We start from the raw sequence: 20,372 nt of genomic DNA, 5'->3' as shown, positions 1-20,372 counted from the left end.
TTCGCTCGTATTTCATCGTCAAAGCTCTACCGCGCCCGCGGTACCGTACAGTTTCACCACCCACTCACTCCCTCTTCCTCTGGCCTATACCAGATCAGCCAGAGCCCAGTAAGCAACCCCCTATAAGTATATAGCTCTTTCTCTCTCTCTCTCTCTCTCTCTCTCTCTCTCTCTTTCTCTCATTTGGATAAAGCGAAGAATGCCCTCTCACTTTTGCGGAGAACGAGTATCAAAAAGAATCGTCGTATCCTCCTCCCTCCTCCACGGGAGGAAGAGCCACCTCTAAATGCTTTTCGTTTAAAACGCAACATTGTCGAGTGAAGCTTTCATCCAATGGAACAAAAAATCATCGAGATTATCACTGCTCTTTGCTGATGATGATTACTATATTATAAAAATATATATATAATGTCTTTCGCGTATATAAATCTCGGCGTAAAATCTCAACTGATAATTGTCGAAAGTGTAGATGGAAAGAAGGGGGCAGAGAGATGGGGGAGAGGGTGAGATTACTTTTGAGTTCTTGTTAAAATGTAAAAAGTTATTATCGGGCAGCAGCAGCAGCAGTAGCGTCAGAGGCAGCATGGAAGATACGAGCAATTTGATATTCGATGAGCAGCAGCGTGGCGAAATGGACAAATCCAAACGGAGCCCCCCCGTCCTTTTAACCGTCGTCGATTCCGAACGACTCTGCAACGAATTGCCAGTGGAATGTAAAGGGTTCCAAGAATTACTACTATTGCTGCAGGCCGTTTTATCGCGAGAGGGCAACCGTTTCGAGTTACGAGATTCATTCGTGCCCGATGTACACCGGCTGTACGTACTGACAGAGTTAATGACGTGTCAGGATAATAATGGCGCATCATCGTTTCGACTCGGGGTATATAAAGCATATGTTTTAAAGCTTCGAGTAATCGTCCATTAAAATAGAAACGGGACCAGCGACGCACAATGGCCGCGTCCAGAGCGCTCGGGGGGTCGTTAAAAGGGCACGATTAAATTTAATTATCAAATTTTACGATTATTTTGGACGAGACTCGTCGACTCCTACCACCTTACCTTATGTACACTGTGTACTGCTTCTAATCCGGTACATTGGAATATCACCCAAATTGCAAAACAATTGCTTCGTTTATATTCATCCCTCTTATTTCATCCTATAGATCCCAGTCTTCGCGCGAGTCGATCAATTTTCGAGAAAAGAAAGAGAGAGGGAGATCGAGGACTCTGTAGAGAATAATAAAACTTGGTATATATATATATATATATATATATATCCGTAAAATAAATCTACCGAGACATCGTTTAAGTGGACAATATAATGGCCAGTAGCACGCTGTTAGGACGATAAAGTCAACCAATTATTTCGTTAAGCTTAGAAACATACAAATGTTCCGTGCAGCTTGTATATACGGTTTAAGATTAACGATTCATTTATATAGACGCCGAAGGTACCAATCATGAAAACAAACTTATATCTCCTCAGCTTTCTGGAGGTTCTCAAATTCTTCGAGAAAATCTCATTGGATCGGCTTTGCAAGTTTCTCGTCTCGCCCGCTTCTCTCTCCCTCGCTATGAAATATGCATAATAATCAGCAAATGAAGTTCCGGGAAAGAGAGAAGCACTTTTACCAAGCGGCTAAAACCCTTCGCTAGTAGCATAAATCTCGTACATTTAACATCTTGGCTTTTTTCGCGACTCGCGGATATAGACGCGAGGAGGATTCGTTTCGTATGGGTGCGTCCACGTTTCACCACGTGTCTCTCGTGTAAGTATATATATATATATATATGCGCGTAAGTGCATGGAAATACTTAATGCATCGAGAGGCCACGGATTATATCTCGCAGCATAACTGCGCAGAGAGTCTCTTTTAAAAGTGACGATGTCGCCGCGTGACGCCATCAGTCGACCTTTTTCTTTCACCTTAATACTTGGTCAGGAGAGGAGAAAAAGGAGGGGTGGGGGAGGGGGGAGTTATACGAGCTCTTTATCGCGGCTAGAACGCTCACGATGCCTTTTAACACCTTTCATAGTTGGCATGCTCCTGCTCTTAAAGCGATTGCGAGCAGGTACTTTGTCTAATGTAAGTATACTACGATTGCATATAAGTGCGCGCGTGGTCAGTTATCGCCTCCCCCCCCCCCCCCGAACCACCTCGCTCTCTGTCTCCCCAGACTTTTGCACGTCTCCGTATCTTTATTTCCAGTGGCCCAATCGTTCAAACAGTCTTATAACGTCGTTTACCTCGTAACTTATTAACTACCCGAACATTTTTCAAGTATGTGCAGTATATCGATTGATATTTCATATACATATATAGGTGCGTATATCTGTATCATCGGTACTTTGCTTTGAGCATACACAGGCGTATAGTATTAATGGTACAAGGCTCTCTTCTTCTTCAATGAAAAATACAATCAGCCTTTTTCTGCTGCAGCTAACTCTTTCCGAGACTCGACGTGCTCGTCCTGCTTTATGCACATCTGCTCCCAGGAGAATGAGCCAGGAACTACCAGTCGTGGAATAATTACCCCTTTGTAGAGCCTGTGGCTTTGACGATTTTAATAACCTTAAAAGACCACGAGTCCTTGATTAGTACTTCAGCTCGCTGCTGAGAAGTATCACTGTCGTGCGACGTATGCATGCACCCTAACGTTCGACTTAATGTGCACGAGTAAAGCACGGAGACTCGACAAAAATCTTCGACTGATAATAATAATGGTAATAGCTAGTAGCTATATATATATATAATATCGTTAAGAGTCGAATAATTAAAGAGATTTTTGTGAATTGCGTTGGGAGAAGAAAATAATAATTGCTGGAGTAAAATCTGTTGGAGAAAGTGACGTGGCGAGCGAGAAATTTTGAGCAAATTAATATAAAAGGTTAATGTTTGTTTTTCCACACTACTTTGTTTAACGGTATAAAGAGCGAGCGGAGGCTGCGCAACTTTTGTGGCATACGGTGTACCCTCCATGCGGATCTAAGCAACTTTGAAGTATTGACATAAAGCCAGTCCCACGCGGCACGACGGAAACAATGAGCGGCGAACATGAAACGACCCTTAGTAGCCAATAACACACGTGGATTATTTCAAAAAGCTAATTTTTTTCCATGCTCCTTCATAAAGTCAAAGGATTGTGTCCTTGTAACGTACCGCCGTTATTTTCTGGAAAGCGAAACTCGTCATATTTTCAAATGTGCATCTGCAGCTAGTCGGGTCGGAGAGCCTGTACAACTACATGCCTCCGCTCGTATCATATATATATATATATATATATTTATATATTATGGTATTGCGTACAGAGCCGGAGACTCGCCTCGGGCTTATCTCGCAGAGAACTTCAAAAGGCATAAATTAAACGTTAAACATCTTTTGAATTTGCGAAACGCGTCGATTCTGGGATCCCGCGTGTAGTGTAAATTCTGATAAGCAAAGATAAAGAATGAAAATTAATCATGGCGAGAGATTGAGGATGAATAAGAGAAGAGTCCCTCGGTCCGGAATTGAATAATAAAAAGCATCGTAACGAAGGATATAGGAACGAGCTGCGGTGTCGTGTCTTCACGAGCACCACTCGACGTTGAAATGTTTTTCAAAGTAGGTTTGTACTTTGGACGATTCAAAAGTTGAGTGGTCCTAGGCTCGGGTGACGTCTAAGTGACGGAGAATGATTACGCTAATGACACACAGAAGCCTAAGGGGCGAGGGGTGCCTTCGAGTCCGGGATAGGTGCAGACTGGTACTAGTGTATTTCGCTGCACGCGATTTTGGCATCAACAACGACATCAACGATACTTCTCAAAGCTACGCCATAAAAACCCAGCCAATATGACTTCTGTTATCAAGCTCCCCCTCTCCCCCCCCCCTCAATCTTTTTTTTACAAGCCTAACCATCGCTCAGACGTCGAAATCATTTTTTTTTTACTTCGCTTGTTTTTGCAACGCCTTAACCATTGTGAATCCATTACACCGTCTTATCGCATTCTCTGTCTACTGCACACACATTGAAACATCAATAGGCATTCGTGAAATACACGTGCATTACCCGCTACTCAACCAAACCAGCGGTTACATTACAAATGCATGCAGTGTTACGCTGATTATAGCTGTAATTTTCTGCTAGCAATCGAGTCATAACATCTTTTAGATTAGAAATCTCAATATGCATACACGATTCTCCTTCTATTATTTAAAAATTACACTCCACCGCAATAGCAGAGCTACTTGGAAAACCGATAGAAATCGCGAGAGACGTTGCTCCGGCAAAATGACGCTTAATTGTCCGGATCTTTCGACGGATCGTGGCAGCGGAGTATCATCGAGACCGAAGCTCGTATAAATATATTCCATATTGGGAATATTCACCGCCGGATGATCTATCCTCGGATGGCTAGGTTGGCCGAGCGGTCTAAGGCGCCAGATTTAAGCTCTGGTTCCCGTATGGGAGCGTGGGTTCGAACCCCACACCTAGCAAAGTTTTTTTTTTCTTCCGCATAAATGATAACACCTCTGTTGTAAACAGAGGAAGCTTCGCGAAACGCATGTAACGAGAGAGAAAAGGAGAGAGTCGTAATTTTCTGCTCTTATATGGCAAAAGTGTAAATATTATTAAAAGTGTAGCGAGTCTCGTTATTGATTTTAGGATTGGTTCGCGTTCTTGGATATAGAATAGGAGATTACGCGGAGGTACAATGGAGAGCGAGTGGGAAAATGGCAGTGCTGTGCTAGGTTCGTCGCGCTTATTTAGTTTGGGTAGGGCTGGATGGAAAGGTGAGGCGTTAAAGCGCTTGTCAAAACAATTTTGCCAAAAAGGCCAACACGTTGTTACGATGTTTGAACACTTGTAATTTCGTTTTACATCGCATCTGTTGGCTGTTCTCACGTTACAACACCGATCTCGACTTTCTCCGTCGTTGGACAAGAATGAAGGACCCTATGAATGACGACAGATAAAGAATCGGATGAATGTATTTCACGCAACCCTTGCGCGAAAGATGCACAATGGAAAGATGCGCAACTTCCCATTCGTCCGTTCACTTTCCAAAACCCTGGGGTGCCTGTTCTCGACTAATATCGTGGCAAGAAAAAAAAAATACTCGAAAGGGGAAGATGAAAAATATGGGCATTTTTACACGCTATACAAATGCGCGCGCGCGCGCGCACGCACACACCTAGCGAGATTTACTTTTCGCATTATGCTAATAGCTTCAACGTCAAGCTAATATTTGGTCTGGTATATTATATGAGAGTATAATGATCGATTAACGATAATATAATAATTGGAGGGGAGGGGGGGGGGGGGAAGAATTTTTATATAGAGTTTTTTAATTTTTATTATAGCGAACGCCGGTGTGATCGGAAAAGTGTCAGGGAATTTCTGGTGATTTTGGAGGTATGACGAGCCCACGAAATTAATCAAACAGCCTCGAAATCATAAATAACGATTCGCAGAATGGTTCGGGGGTGTGTGGTCGGACAATGGATGACAAATTGCACGAAAGCAAAACAAACCGTGGATTGAGCTCTCTGGTCGATTCAGTGGCTTTGCCTCTGTCATCAATATAGCTGCATGGGACATAATCTCGTAATAGCAACGTCCACCAAGAAAAATGGTCTCTTTTACCAATGTCCGAGTCTTTTCTTCCACACTATCCTATTTTAGCGCAAAACGTCCACCCTCACCCGTACACTTTTGTATATATATGTATATATATAGATAAAGAGTAGCTATACTCTACTACCACCACCCACCATCCGTCTCGAGTAATCTTTTCGCGATTTGTCGGAAGAAGCAAAGAATAAAAAGGAGCGTAAAAAAATGTAGCGGGACAATTTTCATAAGTGGTAGATCTTATTCGGTTATCGCGCAGTCTTATCGGCACCTGCGTAAACATAAACAGTGTCGAGCGAAATGAGTTTTGAAGCTGGTAAGCTGAAAAGTTGCTTTGTGAGGTAAGAAGAGGGAGGAGGGAGGAGGAAGAGATCGGATCTCGCTAAAATGTGAGGAGAAAAAATGAAAACTGAAGAGACGAAGAGAGAGAGAGAGAGAGGATCATCGGGTCTTAGGAGCAGGAGGCCGTGGCAATCGTAAATGTTTAATATCGTGATTAAAGGCGCTGGCGCCTCTCATTATTATTTCAGTCTGGAGGACATTTTGCCCAGTACCACCCTTCGCGTCACCGCGTTCCTTTTCAATTCTCACTTTCCTTCGTCGACTTAAAAATCCTGCTGAAAATTAGCCGCCTAAATATTTAAAGCCGCCCCCTTCTTCGAGAATAGAATACACCGAAGGAGAAGAAGAGGAGCGTCAGGAGAGAAAAAAAAGGAGAAAATACAAAAACTGTCTGCGGCCCGTATTATTGTTCGCAGGATACACTGGCAGGCGTGATCTCTTCCATCTGATGGATTTCTCGTCCTCCCCCTACCCTTTCTTCACCTCTTATACTATATAGTCTCTCACTCCTCGTAATTTGTAGCTTCGGACAACACGCTGATTTCTCCTCTCTTCGTATACTGCCTATATATACCCTGTCTCTCGTCTTTCGCACGTTTCCTTCCATTGCGCTAGCTCCGAGACTGACACAACTGCTTTCCAATTTACCATTGCACTATGTATCTATAATATACCATGTGCATAATGCGAGATGAATCTCAAGTATAGTGCTCTGCACCATTTGTTCTATTTCGTTCCTTTGCTCTCTTCTCTCTCTCTCTCTCTCTTTAATGTACAATTTATATTCTCCGGATGTATCCTAGTCGCAGTCAGAGGCAAATCCGTGCAATTCGCTCTCCGAAAAACTCGGACACTAAAGGATATCCGTAAATAAAATTTTCACAAGGGCGACAAAATGGTCATACGCTTCGATGCTGACCCTCGAAGGTCACGGCTCGATATCCATTCGACGAGATTTTTTATGTTGTTTTCACATAGTTATGCGCTCCTTTGAGACAAAATAGATGCGAGCTTCCTGAACAGAATATTATAACGGTCGAGTGACAGGGGCTCTGTCCCTTGGATTACAGAAATACTTGAAATGCCACAATCTTAATGGTGTCCCATTAGATTTTCCAAACTTTCCTACGATATAGTTGTACAGGTCCCTCCTATATTATATATACGTATACTCTTGTATGTATACGTAGATTATGTATACTTGTCAGAAGAGAACAAATGAAAGCAATAAAAGATTGCAACAAATAATTTTCCTCAACTGTATATGAACATCAAAAATCAAATGTCATAAATTTTTTAAAAGATTCATATGCAATTCCATCGGGGCATATTGCCGTGGGAATTATGTGTTGTGTTGGTTTATTATAAGAAAAAAACCGATAGGGGGAAGGTCTTATATAGCAGATAATGAGAAAAAGAAAAACATTCTGTAGATATATACGTGTTATTTTGCTGTACGGGATACCGTATCGGTCGATTATTTTCAGTATGCGTTCAATGAGAAAGATAGCTTTGCCGTATATCTATCCGCATGATGACTGTGGCAATTCAAATGATACCATCTTTTTCTTCTGTTGACAAGGGGTGCTCCCTGGGATATACATATACGAAACTTTTGCATATGACGAATCGAAGACTATTACCATTCAATCTCCTTGCTCGACTTCATTTGCATCCTATCATCTCCCCTGTTTTATTTTACATACGGCCACTGCTATCGTATATATAGTTGGAATGCTGAATAGTCGTGCATTAACGTTCCTTTTCCTTCTCTACGGGTATATTTTGCTGCTATAAATAGCTTGTTGCTCATGCAGTACTGTACAATCTTTGCTACTGATTGTTATATGTATATACGTATTATAACAATCGTGCGTGTATATTTCGTGTAAATTAATTTATTTATATATTTATGTAATAAAAAAACAGCGAACTTGAAGCAAAATTCATTGATAAATTATTAAAAATTAGTTATTCGGTGAAAAAAAAAATTTGGAGATGCCGGGGATCGAACCCGGGGCCTTTCACATGCAAAGCGAACGCTCTACCACTGAGCTACATCCCCGTTCGTCAATTGTTTCTCCTTAATTAAGGTGTCTACATAACATAAGTTTTGCTTTGGTTATTGATTATCAGTTTCTTTTTTATATCGACTAGATTATTATTGAAATAATTGAAAAATTAAATCTTTAAGTTTTTGAGCTATGTTACATTTTATACATTTTCAATACACAACTTGATTAAATATTGCTATTATTATTTTGTTTAACTATTGCAGTTTTTATTGGAAGTATTAAACGAATAAAAAACAATAACTTTTCTTAATACAAATAAATTATTTTTTATGCTTTCCTATGGTGATTTAGTATTAAATAAGTAGATTTCAATGATTTGCTGATCAATCAACAAATTAAAGTCGACTTGAATTTTCAAGGTTACTGCGCGATTTCGCAATTCTATTAAAGATTTGGCAATTTGGTACGAAATGGTCCCATGGTGTAATGGTTAGCACTCTGGACTCTGAATCCAGCGATCCGAGTTCAAATCTCGGTGGGACCTTTCTTTTGGAAAAACTTTGTAACATCAACTTTTTAATTAACCATCTGTCATTTACAAAGCGAATAATTAAAATTGCTTATCTTCAAATGGTCGAAATAATAATTAATTTTGTATCGTATACCTCATGTATTCTAATATTAAGCATTCTGTAGTTATTATTAGAACGTGCAGTTTATAAAAGTATATTAAACATTACAAATTGAAGTAATAAATATGTCAATCAGTGTATAAAACAATTTTAATAGCAGCAATCCATCATTCCTCTCGATCCTTTATTTTTAAAATATTTTAAAACTTTTTACTATTTCAAATTCAAACTATATTAAATAAAAAATAATGATAAATTAATCAAATATATAAAGGATAATGAATGAAAAAAAAAACTTGACAGCGGTGGGATTCGAACCCACGCCCTTTCGGACTGGTGCCTAAAACCAGCGCCTTAGACCGCTCGGCCACGCTGCCTCCGGTGAGCATTTGCGCTAGTAAGGCATAAATAGAAACAACGCTCGCGCGTACTCTACGTATTTTTTTGTTATCAAGAAATGTTTACTTAATATAAGTCGCATAAATATGCAACACTTGGAAATGACAGAGTTCAACTTTGACAGCTGCAAATGCGCTTTTAATCAAGAAAGTGTAACATTAAATTGGAAGCATTCTAAATTACACCAGGAGGAAATTACTTAAACGAAGAAAAGAAATGATATTCAGGGTTGTGAAAAGGAAACGATCTTCTTTACAAGCCTATACAATACTACAATCGCCAAGTTCTCATTTTATTTTTCCCTCCCCGTACATAAGCACTGGACTTTGATAAAATCTCAATATAAAAATTCATGCTCATAACGCGCGGATCTGGGAGAGTCTTCTTATTTTTTCCTTATCACGTCCCCCGAGGACGTGCGTAAAACTGACGCTCGAACTGGCTCGAAGACCACTCGGCAAGGCTGAACGCCGGCGCGCCGGGTCGGGCAGAGGCTGTGTAGAGAGAGGAACGGCTGATCGATAAATTTGCGTGAATATTCGTGCTGAAGATAAGGCAGCGAGATAAGCCGAAATCGGTGCTGAAAGTGCGGAGACCCCTCGTTACAACACCGATACGGTGAAAGTGGAAAATATCAGATAAATTTGACTTGGTCGTCATTGGTATTGATCTATCTCTCGTCAGCCACGCCGTCAGGTATACACACACACACACACACACACATGCGAATACATAATGCCCGCACCAACTCGAATATTATTCTCATACGTGCGTATAAGGCCGGGTTTACACGGCGCGTGGAGTAGCAGGCCACGCGCCGTATACATACAATTCAGGTTCAAAACAGACTCGCCAATATCAATATCTTCCGCGTATCGAGCGGATCGTTCATACGCGAAACGCGTTGCTCTCGCGTATAGTTGCATTTAGCAAAATCACGCCACCACTTAACTTCAATACTCGTAGTTGTCGTCGTCGTCGTCGTCACGAATGATGGATTGCATCGCACGAACCAGCCTTGCAGCAGGCTTGCGTGGATCAGCCAGATGACTTGCAATGACTGAATTACGTCCCGCGTGCCCGCGCCTTGCATATTACCGAGAAAATCCCTCCGCCTAAATCGCTCAACGTCGACAAAGGGGCGTACGCCGGTCGCCCGGCAGCAGCGGCAAGTGAGCCGGCTTATATATGAACTGAGTTAAGTAAGAAGCCAATTGGGGATGATAAATCTATTATTTTCGGCAAATCATGAGCATTGAAAGAGCTGCCATGGAGGTTAAGACCCACGCAGACCTTATACTGCGATATTACAGTGCTCTCATCGCTTCTATTAAATTATTCTGTTGATATGTATACACGGAAGGTCACCTACGCGCGAGTCAGCCGGAGCTGTTTGTGTAAACAAAAACAAATCCCCTCGAAATTTCTCTACTATTCGGACAAAGAAATATGGTTCTACGTATTGTATACATATACGATACAGACTCGTGCGTTTACAGCGTGAATTGCATTGGAATATCGCAGCGGAACGGCGTTATATTTTCATGAAGCTCGACACGGAGAAGAGAGACAGTGTGACGGTCATTAACGAGAAATACTCAATGAGCATATCGCGGGCATCGATCATTAGAGGACCGCGGGCGATTTGGATATGCCCCTATAGTATAATGGTCCATCGCCGCTATTATCGTCAGCAGACGCAATAATCGTGTCGCTTAATGATAATTCATGGGAAGCGCGGCAAGCAAATCCAAACTTTGACATTAATTTGCGTTCTTGCTGAGAGCATTGCTTCATTGAATTCCATGACCCTCCTGAAAATAATGCTGCGTTACAGGCGAGGGAGAGAGCAAGTTTTGGAAATTGAAGAAATTTACATTTCACGGTGTATATGCATACGCCATGTATATAAGGGTGATCGTAAGAGGTGGACGCATGGACGCAGTTTGCGGAGACTTGGCTTCTGAGCCTAGGGCAATGCCAGCTATCGGAGATCCGAAGCATGGCTTAAATATCTTGTTTTCTCGCTCGGAATCCGGATTAAGCCCGAAGCCACGTTACAGGCACGGCGAATATTTTCACGTAACTGACCTGCGGCGAAACTACCGGATGCGCCGCGGTGCTGAGTCTATAGACGGTTCCGGTGCAACCTGCGCGCCCTGGGGCCAGTTCCGAAACATACACAGCGGCACCGTTACAGCCGCGCAAATATTTGCGTCTCCCCGAATCGAATTACATCGTATGTTTGCTACCGTTGCAATATTTTTCTTTGCGCGCGCACTGCTCTTCCTGATGCAGCGATAACGAAAACCCGATACTTTCCTCGCTCTATGAATATTAACTGCGAATCCCACCCCCTCGATCCTCCCCCAATCGCATTGGTTATACTATGCACCACGCATTTCTCTCATTTATGCTCTTAATCAATTTTCATTTAAAAACGAGGCGTAAAATGATGTTAAAAAGCTCTTTCTACATATTAATAATACGCTTCGATATAACGTTAATATATAATAAATTGTAATTCTATAATATTTCTCTCCAATGAGAAAACGGGGCTCGAAGATTTCGTTGTTGGAGAAAATTATCCATCGATTCGTGCATGCGTGCTGCGACAATTTCAGTTTGATATATATAATACACAGTCGCTTGAGTGCATCGGCCTGTAGATAGAATATTTTGCAGTGGTGTTTCGGCCCCCGGCCAATATGTATGCTATATATAGATGCGAAGGTTGTCCACGAGTATGAAACAGTAATTGAGGGTAATTTAGCAAAGGCAATTTGCGCCGAAATTTAAAGCCGAAAAATTTGTCCTGTCTAGTCCCCACGATCGACACCAGGAAGATCCACTCTCCCTGTACATCGAGCTGGCATTCACCTGCATCATCGGACAAATCTTGTTTCCTCCTATAATTCTATTTTCGCGTAACATCCACCCCATTCCCATCTCCATCCATCCTTTCGCAACTTCCCCAGCTCTCCTAGCCACTAGTTTTTCTCTTTCCCGAAACCCCACCCGATCGTATGACTCGATTTTTTCACAATTTCAAACAGGGAATTCCAATTAAATTACTGGCCCTCCCCTCCCCTCCACTCTACCTATTTGCGCCAGCTTGTTTCGTTGCTTCTCTCTACCTATATTGTATACATACATACATATACTATAATATATATATATATATATATATACCAAGGCTCTTCCACTCTTCCGTCTCCCGCCTGTCAGAAAGCCTAATCTCATCGTTTACCCGACTCATCCGAAGATCCCAGAGAGAAAATATCATGTTCTCCCGTGTTCTCCACATCCCCATGCACCTTCCGTCAGAATTAATCAACTCAAGCCGTTACATTTGCAGGCAACGCTCGCGTTTTCTCTCGGCGATAAAAACATTAACTATAATTTACGGGCAACGCGAGTGATGCACGGAAGGGAATAAATTTGCGCAGGTTGACTGAATATCACTAGAAATTGGTCAATCATGCGTATGAGTATTGGAATATCCCTTTGCATTTTGCGCTTTGGACGAAACGTCATTTTCCACAGCGAGAAACAAGAGTGCAATATCCTCCCTTGTAGAAATTAACGCTAAGCGCATTTTGTGCGTTGAGCTGCAGTGGTTGCTGCATATTCCTGTGCATGAGACTACCATTTGCGTGTACAATACGTGTATACTATATATTGCAGGCCGCTTGGCAAAAAAAAAGTAAGTGCACCGCGTTGCAATCAAATGCAGTTTTGCGCTAAATCGATTAAAGTGCGAATGAGATCTGTAAAACCACGTTATTCCGCTGCAGTCAACATAATTCTGCAGTTACGAACAACTTTTTTCAATTCGTCCCTCGCCGACATTCATTCTGACACGCGCGAGCGAGCAAGGAGCAGCCACCAACCAACCCCTTCGGGGCCTCAATTGCGTTTTGCGTATGCCTCATCGACATCGATCACCGCTACCTATGCCTCTACCACCAGTACCACCTCCCCACCTCCCATCCACCCTCCTTCCTGCTTTTCCATTTTCCTCTTTTCAAACGACCGCGTTATCTCATTCGCGTAATTTCATAACCTTTGAAAAAATTGCTGAATTATGCACATTTATATTCTCTCGCTTTATCGATCCTCACTTTTTCTCAATATAGTATGTTATATTTACAGTAGGCGTAGGTTTTAAAGGTCAAAGAAACATTTTTTCACCTTCCTCTCTCGTCCTTTACACGTCAGTGAGAAATATTTGAGGAATTCTTAGAATTGCAAACATTAAACAAACGGACCACCACCACCGCCAAGTTATCACGAATTTCGCAATTTTCTGGCTTCTACGAGATAAAACTTTCACTGATGTGGACAGCGGTTAAAAGGTTTCTAAAAAATGAACGAGTGAATCGTGTGTAGTGGACAAAGCGACCCTCCGGTACAAAAGATGGCAATGAACTTTACGGATTTCTTTTCCCATGTTTTCGTGTAATAAGAAAAAATAATCATAGTCGGGGTATTTTCACAGAAATACATATAACTCTCGATTACTGACCAAACCATTTTAAATAATTATAAATATTTTATTTCGTTTATAATTAATAATCAAGGCATTTTATACAAAATATTTCACATTTACTATTAATTGCTCAATATAATTAAATTTTAGCAAGAAAAAAAATGAAAAAAAATTTTGGAGATGCCGGGGATCGAACCCGGGGCCTTTCACATGCAAAGCGAACGCTCTACCACTGAGCTACATCCCCGCTACGATGATAAGCGTTGCTTATGAAACCTTCATAAGCTCACTCCTTCCACATATGCTTTATTTTTCTATATATATTATAATAACAATTGTCCATGTAACGTGGTTCATATAATTGGAATAAATTACATAATTCGTGCATGCATCTTACTATTCTCAACCCAGAGTACATTGCTAACTATTGTCTAGTCTTAGATCCTCCATGCACAAATGACCTTTAAAATTAGTTACATAATAAGCAGATTTACAGATTACATAGCAAGCTATATGCTTGACAGGTTATAATAATAATTCTAGGAGTGGATTAATTTACTCTATATTGAAAAAAATAGCATAAATAACAGAAACATTAACGCAGTATTTAATTGCACAAAGACACTTCGTATATAGAAGAAAGTAAGAAAAAATAATATAGAGATTACAACGATAAATACTGCTATAGGAAATTCCTTTGTCATTCAATTTAAATATTACAACTACCGAATAATTTCTTACTACATCAATATTTTTAATTACCAAATGTTACATGCTTTAATTTATAGTTTCTGTAATATACACGATTCAATTCACTGGGAATATATGAATGACGAATGTTAAACAGAAGATACGCGCTGACGTAATAATAACTGTATAAATGTATTGTATCAGACTACGCTAATGGCATATAAGTTATAGGATTGTTTCGCAAACGTAAACGAGCCCCTAGAGATTCTCTCACCGAAAGCGCTAATCCTTAATTTTCCAAGCCGCTGGATGGCGAGTTTCTACGCGTTCTCTTCATCCGTGCATCCTACCAATTAGCAATTTTAATTTCAGAGGCTAAATGGAGCGACTCATGCCTATGTATCCCAATCTTGAGCGTAAAACATAGCCTCATAAACATTCTTTCGGTGTTTTCCCGCGAGATTATAATATACGCTAAAAGGAAGGAGAATAGCAGGGGGGAATGGAAAAGGGGAATGGAAGGATAGAAGGAAGGAATAAGTGAGGATTTTCCAATAGAGGCAGGAGAGGGGCGGGGAGAGAGCGAAAACGAAAGCGAAGGGGATAGGATGAAGGGAGTCGCGAGAGCTGCAATTAAGAGACGTAATTACCAGAAAACGGGCTACGCTGCTGCCGATTTGGGGCCTCTAAAGACCTACCTGCATATTTCATCATTAGGACGTTTAAAGTCAACGACGAATGAAAGAAATAATCCCAAGATAAGAGCGTCCACTTGGAGATTAATGTTTACAGAATATAAATCCCCATGGCCCGTTGGAAATCTTTTGTATAACTTTTTTCTCGGGCCTAAATAAATACTTTCTAGCGAGGACGTTGTTCTTTTAATGAGTTGAATAGGAAGAGACGAGCAATAAAGAGAAACAAGTTGTTGAAATTTGTAAACATTTTTTTATTTCTTTATTTATTTAATAATGGAATATTTCATTCTTAATTATACATATAATACAGATGTATAGAAATTTATATATCGATCGGTGAAATTGTACCTCAAATCTTGACGCACTGGCCTTTGGTATGTATATATAGATAAGATAAGCAAAAAACTTGATAAGAAACTAATAATAATCTGAGATGGTTATAGAAGTAAGAAAGTAGTTTCGTCTAAATTTGTGGTGATTCGAGGGGATATTTAGTTTTATTGCTTTCTAAGCCAAAGCATTCAGTGAATTGGATAATTGTTGATGAATGATGTTATTTAAGTTACAGCCGGGACAGTAGATTGTGAGTGCTTTTGCTACAAGTTTACCCTTCTATTCGACATGTACAATATATATATATATCTTTTAAGCTTTAAATTTCATTCGCGAATTTCGTTTCCGCCGCGTGGCTGCTTGTAAAATCAGTACATCCGGTTGTCAAGTCGATGTCATCCGAACCGGGCACACGTCGCATCAGTTTTAAATTCGATCAATGGGTGACGTCGAGCGTAAAACACTTTTTAGGGTTGAGAATTTAAAGATCACCCGCTCGCAAAAGAGCAAATCGCAGTTAGAACCGTGAAACTGAGGGTGGCAGGTCGTGTGTTATGGGAACTCGACGGTGATTGCATATAGTTCAAACTAAATGAATAAATCTTCTTTCGAGAGATTCCTACATAATTCCCACATCATATTCATTAAGAATCGTACAAGTTTCCAAATGTTGACAAAAGAAATGAATAAAACAATTCGAAACGTTTTTATATAAAGAGTAAAAATATTTCTTGACTACAGATTTATCTGTTGGAATTTATTTGATGCCAGTAACACGAAGAATCTTACTGTTTTATGGGAACGTCATGAAAACTAAAATCATGGAGCGTGCAAGAAGTGCATTATTCTAAAAACGAGACAGAGGGAGAGGGAGAGAGAGAGAGAGAGAGAGAGAGAGAGAGAGAGAGAGAGAAAGGTTGCCAGGCAACCTATCCATAGTCGTGTAATTCATTTTAGGGTGCCGTTGATGCATTTGTATTGGAGCCTATGCGATTTCCCCCCACCCTGTCTATCCCCTATTTTGCCGTCACCAATTTGACCCGTTGTCCACCCCCTTCCCCCCTTCCCCCCTTCCTTTTCATCATTTTCCTTCCCTTTCTCCTCCTTCATAGCAATTCTCTCTGTTTGCCCTTCTCCCTTTCTCACATTGCTCATTCCTAAATCCTAGCGACCTAGCTAGCCCTTGCCCGATGCACACGATACTATATATATATATATATATATATATATAGATGCATCCACAACTGACCACTACAGCACTCCACGCCATGCAACGCTGGACAGAGTTGCTCGCAGTGATCTGATTTTAAACCAATCAACGGTGGTTTTGCGCTCAATTTACCATCAGTACTAACTCCAGACACTCGTTATAAACCAGCATAAATCACCCGATTCCGAACTATTTCAATCCGAGCATAAATTTTTCGCAATCAATTTCAATTTTTCAGTTTTATTATCATGATTTTTGATCGAATTCACTTTAATTCTCTATCCCCTTTGATGAAAGACTCAAAGCTGCATTTAATTGCAATGCGCTTCAAGCAACGCCATGATGCACGATGCAAATTATATATACGTTTATTGTAAGATGATTAAAGAATATAATCGGGGATTATATTTTTTTTTTCCTCATTCAACGTCCAGTAAAGCGGTACAGCGGTATTACAGTAACTCATGAATAGCGACACCTGCGCGCAATAAAGCAAATCTCGCCTTTCATTGGTTCCCCTTTGGTGTATTCATTTGGGGTTCAATCATGGATCACATATTAGTCGATGATACCAGGCTAAGTAGTATATATCGCAATATTAATTGGCAGCTTTGTCGACCAAATGCATTGATATAAACATAAATAGTCGAGGAATAAAAAGGATATGCACTGGAATAAATTTTATCATTTTAAACGTGTATATCGAATAATTAAGCTAAGAGACGTGTATAATTATAAATTGATGAACGAAAGTAACGACAAGTCTAAAAATCTTTTAGTTGGTAAAGATGCGAGAGGAGTAAATCGCGTGCTGAGATAGGTGACCGAATAGTCGTGTGTTGCGTGAGTATCGTACTTTAATTTAGCAAAGTACATTATCCGTTACGGCACGCGCAAAAATGCAACGAGGGTTCCCTTCTATCCCATATACAACCTTCGTCGTGCGAAACGAGCACGCGCCGCACATAATTATGCTTTCAAGGCTCCAGGTGACAACAAATTCACCACCGTAACCAAAGCCAATCTTCTTTCCTTCCTTCCCTTCTTCCTTCCTCTTGCACCGTAAACAACTTGAAAGATGCATACGCAAATTATTATCATTTCGCTCTATCATTAGAATCTATATCCTTCCATACGATCGATAATTTACATTTTCAACGTACAGTGCTCCTATAATATTCTGTATTTTCTAGAAATATCTAGATCTATGTATAATATGTGTATATATATATATATATATATATATTTGATTTTCAATGAGACCTGGTAATCTGGTGCTAATTAGGAAAGCTGAGCAAGAGAGAGAGAGAGAGAGAGAGAGAGAGAGAGAGAGAGTAGACAGTGATTAGTCAAAGCAAGTTTTCTCATAGCGTTATATCAACGCAATGTCAGGTCGCAAGGCCGTTACTGCACTGCCTATCGATCGCAGATTAGCATCTGGCCTGACGCAAAGGGAGATTAGCCAGATCGATCACACATGCTGAACCAATTCCTCTGGTCAGCTGCTCATCAATACCAGTAATGGTACCGTCCCCCAGGATCCATCCCACCCACTCGAATCTTATACGTATGTACACACATTATATACATATGCTGTGTACGTATATGCATATGTACATACGTATATACATAGTTCTGCACTCCTCTAATAGGCATATAATCGTTATGCATATATAGTGCTAACACAGCAGTGCTCGCATGCGTGGGCGTAGTGCAGTTAAATAGACAAAGGAAAATTATATATAGTATATACAAAATATATATCACATAGATACATGTGTATCCTATCGCGTTAATTGTAAAGTCTGATTGAAAATACTCGCAAGAACAGACTATTGGACAATTCCACTTGAAATTTCCATATTTTATAGACTCGTGTATACTTTACTTATCATAGTAATCGGGTCCATAGACATTTCAGCATTGGGAGGAAATATATGCTTCACCATGAAGCTGACGCGAGTATTTGGAGCAGTATCCCTCTCTGCGAGGAACGTACATCGTATACCGTATAGTATATTGTATATATTATTATGCGGCAGGTAGATAGATAATCCATATGCACGATCACGTACGCTTACGCAGCTTTGCTTGGCACAAATGCATCGATAGAGATTTGTAGGAAATTACGAGCGACGAATCACGCGACGCAATTTATTTCCAGCCTCTAAACTCTCTCATATTTGAAACGACAAAAAGGTCGGCTTGTGTTCCAACGAAAAAAGTCATGCGAGTCAAGGTCGAATCTAGATCCATGTAATGAACTCCTGACGCGAGACGAGTCGCGACAGACTGCTACATATGTCACTCGTATAATGTGCGATATCTCGCATATATCACCCGTTGCATTATGCATAAAGCGTGCTTCTCCGCGATATTACGACGCCAATGCTATATACCGTGGAAAATAAAATAGCTTCAAAATTTGCTCATACAACGACCTTGAGATACCAATATACCATTATTTCGTGTCCTTCCGATATTATTGCAAGTACGAGACCTTCGAGATTCTCCAATCTTTTTCAAGGTTCCAGTTGTTTTGTCTATTCGCAGTAGAGAGAAAGAGCTAATATTCTTGTTGAAAATCGAAGTGTTTCCTTGACTCTATTTACGATAAATGGGTGGAAAAAGGTCAAAGGGCACGTGTGACGCGTTTCATTGCTAGTGCAGGTACAGCTGTACCATTGCACCAGGAGAAAACTCTTGTTATTTTTTTATTTTCCCTTTTACCCTCGATCCATGCATATATACGTACGTATCCGGAGAAACTTGAGATTATAATTCTCTTTGTGCGATGCTTTCCTTCTTTTACAAATTCAATAACTCTAGCTTGCTTGGGGGCACGACACACTCGCACACATATATATATTTTACGCATTCTATCTCGAGTCTCCCAGAGAGAAAGAGAGAGAGAGAGAGAGAGAGAGAGCTAATAAAATAGAATCTCGAGCGAGGGAACGTTTCCTCGCTTCGATTGGGTTTTTCAACTAGGAAGAGCGAGATAAGGGTTGGCTGGAAAGTATAAGATACGCTGCAGAAAAGAAGGAGCAAGGAAGAATGAAAGAAAGTATAGAGGCAATTGAACGCGCAGGATGCAAATCATTCTCGGCGACCATAGCATATAAATATTGGACAATTTACATTTTCTAGCGAAGCACCGCGCCACCGTCCGGGCCATTTGCAAGATGGATGCTGCCACTTGGCCAAATATGTATACGCCAAAAGTTTTAGTGCTCGGTAAATTTTGTCAGTCCGCTGGAAGCGAGCGCGCGAGCCTATACCATTATGAATAACGCGAAAATAAGACGAACTCGACACTTGTTGCTCGTCCAGCCATCAGACTTTGTCCATTTAATATTTTCTTCCAACATTATTATTCTTCGTTATATTTGTTCAGAAAAATTAAAAACGTTTGAAACTTTGGAATATCAATTGCGTTTGCTAAACTATAGGTATATAGATTATTGAAATGTTGTTACATCCTAGACTAGCCCCTTCCAAATATAATTATGTAATAATTGGAAAGATTCTATGTGCAACAAAATTGAATGAACGTGCTTCATGAGCATGGTAAACTATACAAATAACAAGGTTACATGTAAACAACGACAAAGCAATTATATATGTATATTAATAACGACGTTAATCGCTCATTTCGTCCTAATACCACAGGATCGTATATTTACGTTATATATAGTTTTATTGGCTGGCCATCCATTATAAAAGCATATATATATATGACGCATCTATGTATGTGTTGGTCTGTACAGAGAACGCGACTCGATTAAGCGGGACAGTTATACAGCAAACGTGCATGGATTTGGCGGGCGAATCTACGCATCGTGTGCGTAATAATACAACACTCGTACGATTCGCGCGTATGGATATCGATCATTTCGATTAATCAGGCCATGTCTGGCTCCCTTTGGTTGCGTCGAGTTA

General features: G+C 40.4%; 5 non-coding genes across 5 annotated transcripts; 2 read left to right on the top strand and 3 right to left on the bottom strand.

Moving 5' to 3' along the window:
- The first annotated feature begins 4,397 nt into the window (after positions 1-4,397).
- Positions 4,398-4,481, top strand: TRNAL-UAA (transfer RNA leucine (anticodon UAA)). The gene has a single exon. It is a non-coding gene; the product is annotated as a tRNA-Leu (tRNA).
- Positions 4,482-7,954: 3,473 nt separating this feature from the next.
- On the bottom strand, positions 7,955-8,026 carry TRNAA-UGC (transfer RNA alanine (anticodon UGC)). Its single transcript has one exon. It is a non-coding gene; the product is annotated as a tRNA-Ala (tRNA).
- Positions 8,027-8,448: 422 nt separating this feature from the next.
- Positions 8,449-8,520, top strand: TRNAQ-CUG (transfer RNA glutamine (anticodon CUG)). The gene has a single exon. It is a non-coding gene; the product is annotated as a tRNA-Gln (tRNA).
- A 385-nt stretch (positions 8,521-8,905) lies between these two features.
- On the bottom strand, positions 8,906-8,985 carry TRNAL-UAG (transfer RNA leucine (anticodon UAG)). Its single transcript has one exon. It is a non-coding gene; the product is annotated as a tRNA-Leu (tRNA).
- A 4,689-nt stretch (positions 8,986-13,674) lies between these two features.
- On the bottom strand, positions 13,675-13,746 carry TRNAA-UGC (transfer RNA alanine (anticodon UGC)). Its single transcript has one exon. It is a non-coding gene; the product is annotated as a tRNA-Ala (tRNA).
- Between the last annotated feature and the right edge of the window lie 6,626 nt (positions 13,747-20,372).

This window comes from Prorops nasuta, unplaced genomic scaffold (genome assembly GCF_024137725.1).
Source record: "Prorops nasuta isolate Cenicafe-Biocafe unplaced genomic scaffold, Cenicafe_Pnas_1.2 PNAS00014, whole genome shotgun sequence".
Taxonomy (NCBI): Eukaryota; Metazoa; Arthropoda; class Insecta; order Hymenoptera; family Bethylidae; genus Prorops; species Prorops nasuta.
Note: the sequence above shows the minus strand (reverse complement) of the source record. Positions and strands in the feature narration are given on the sequence as shown.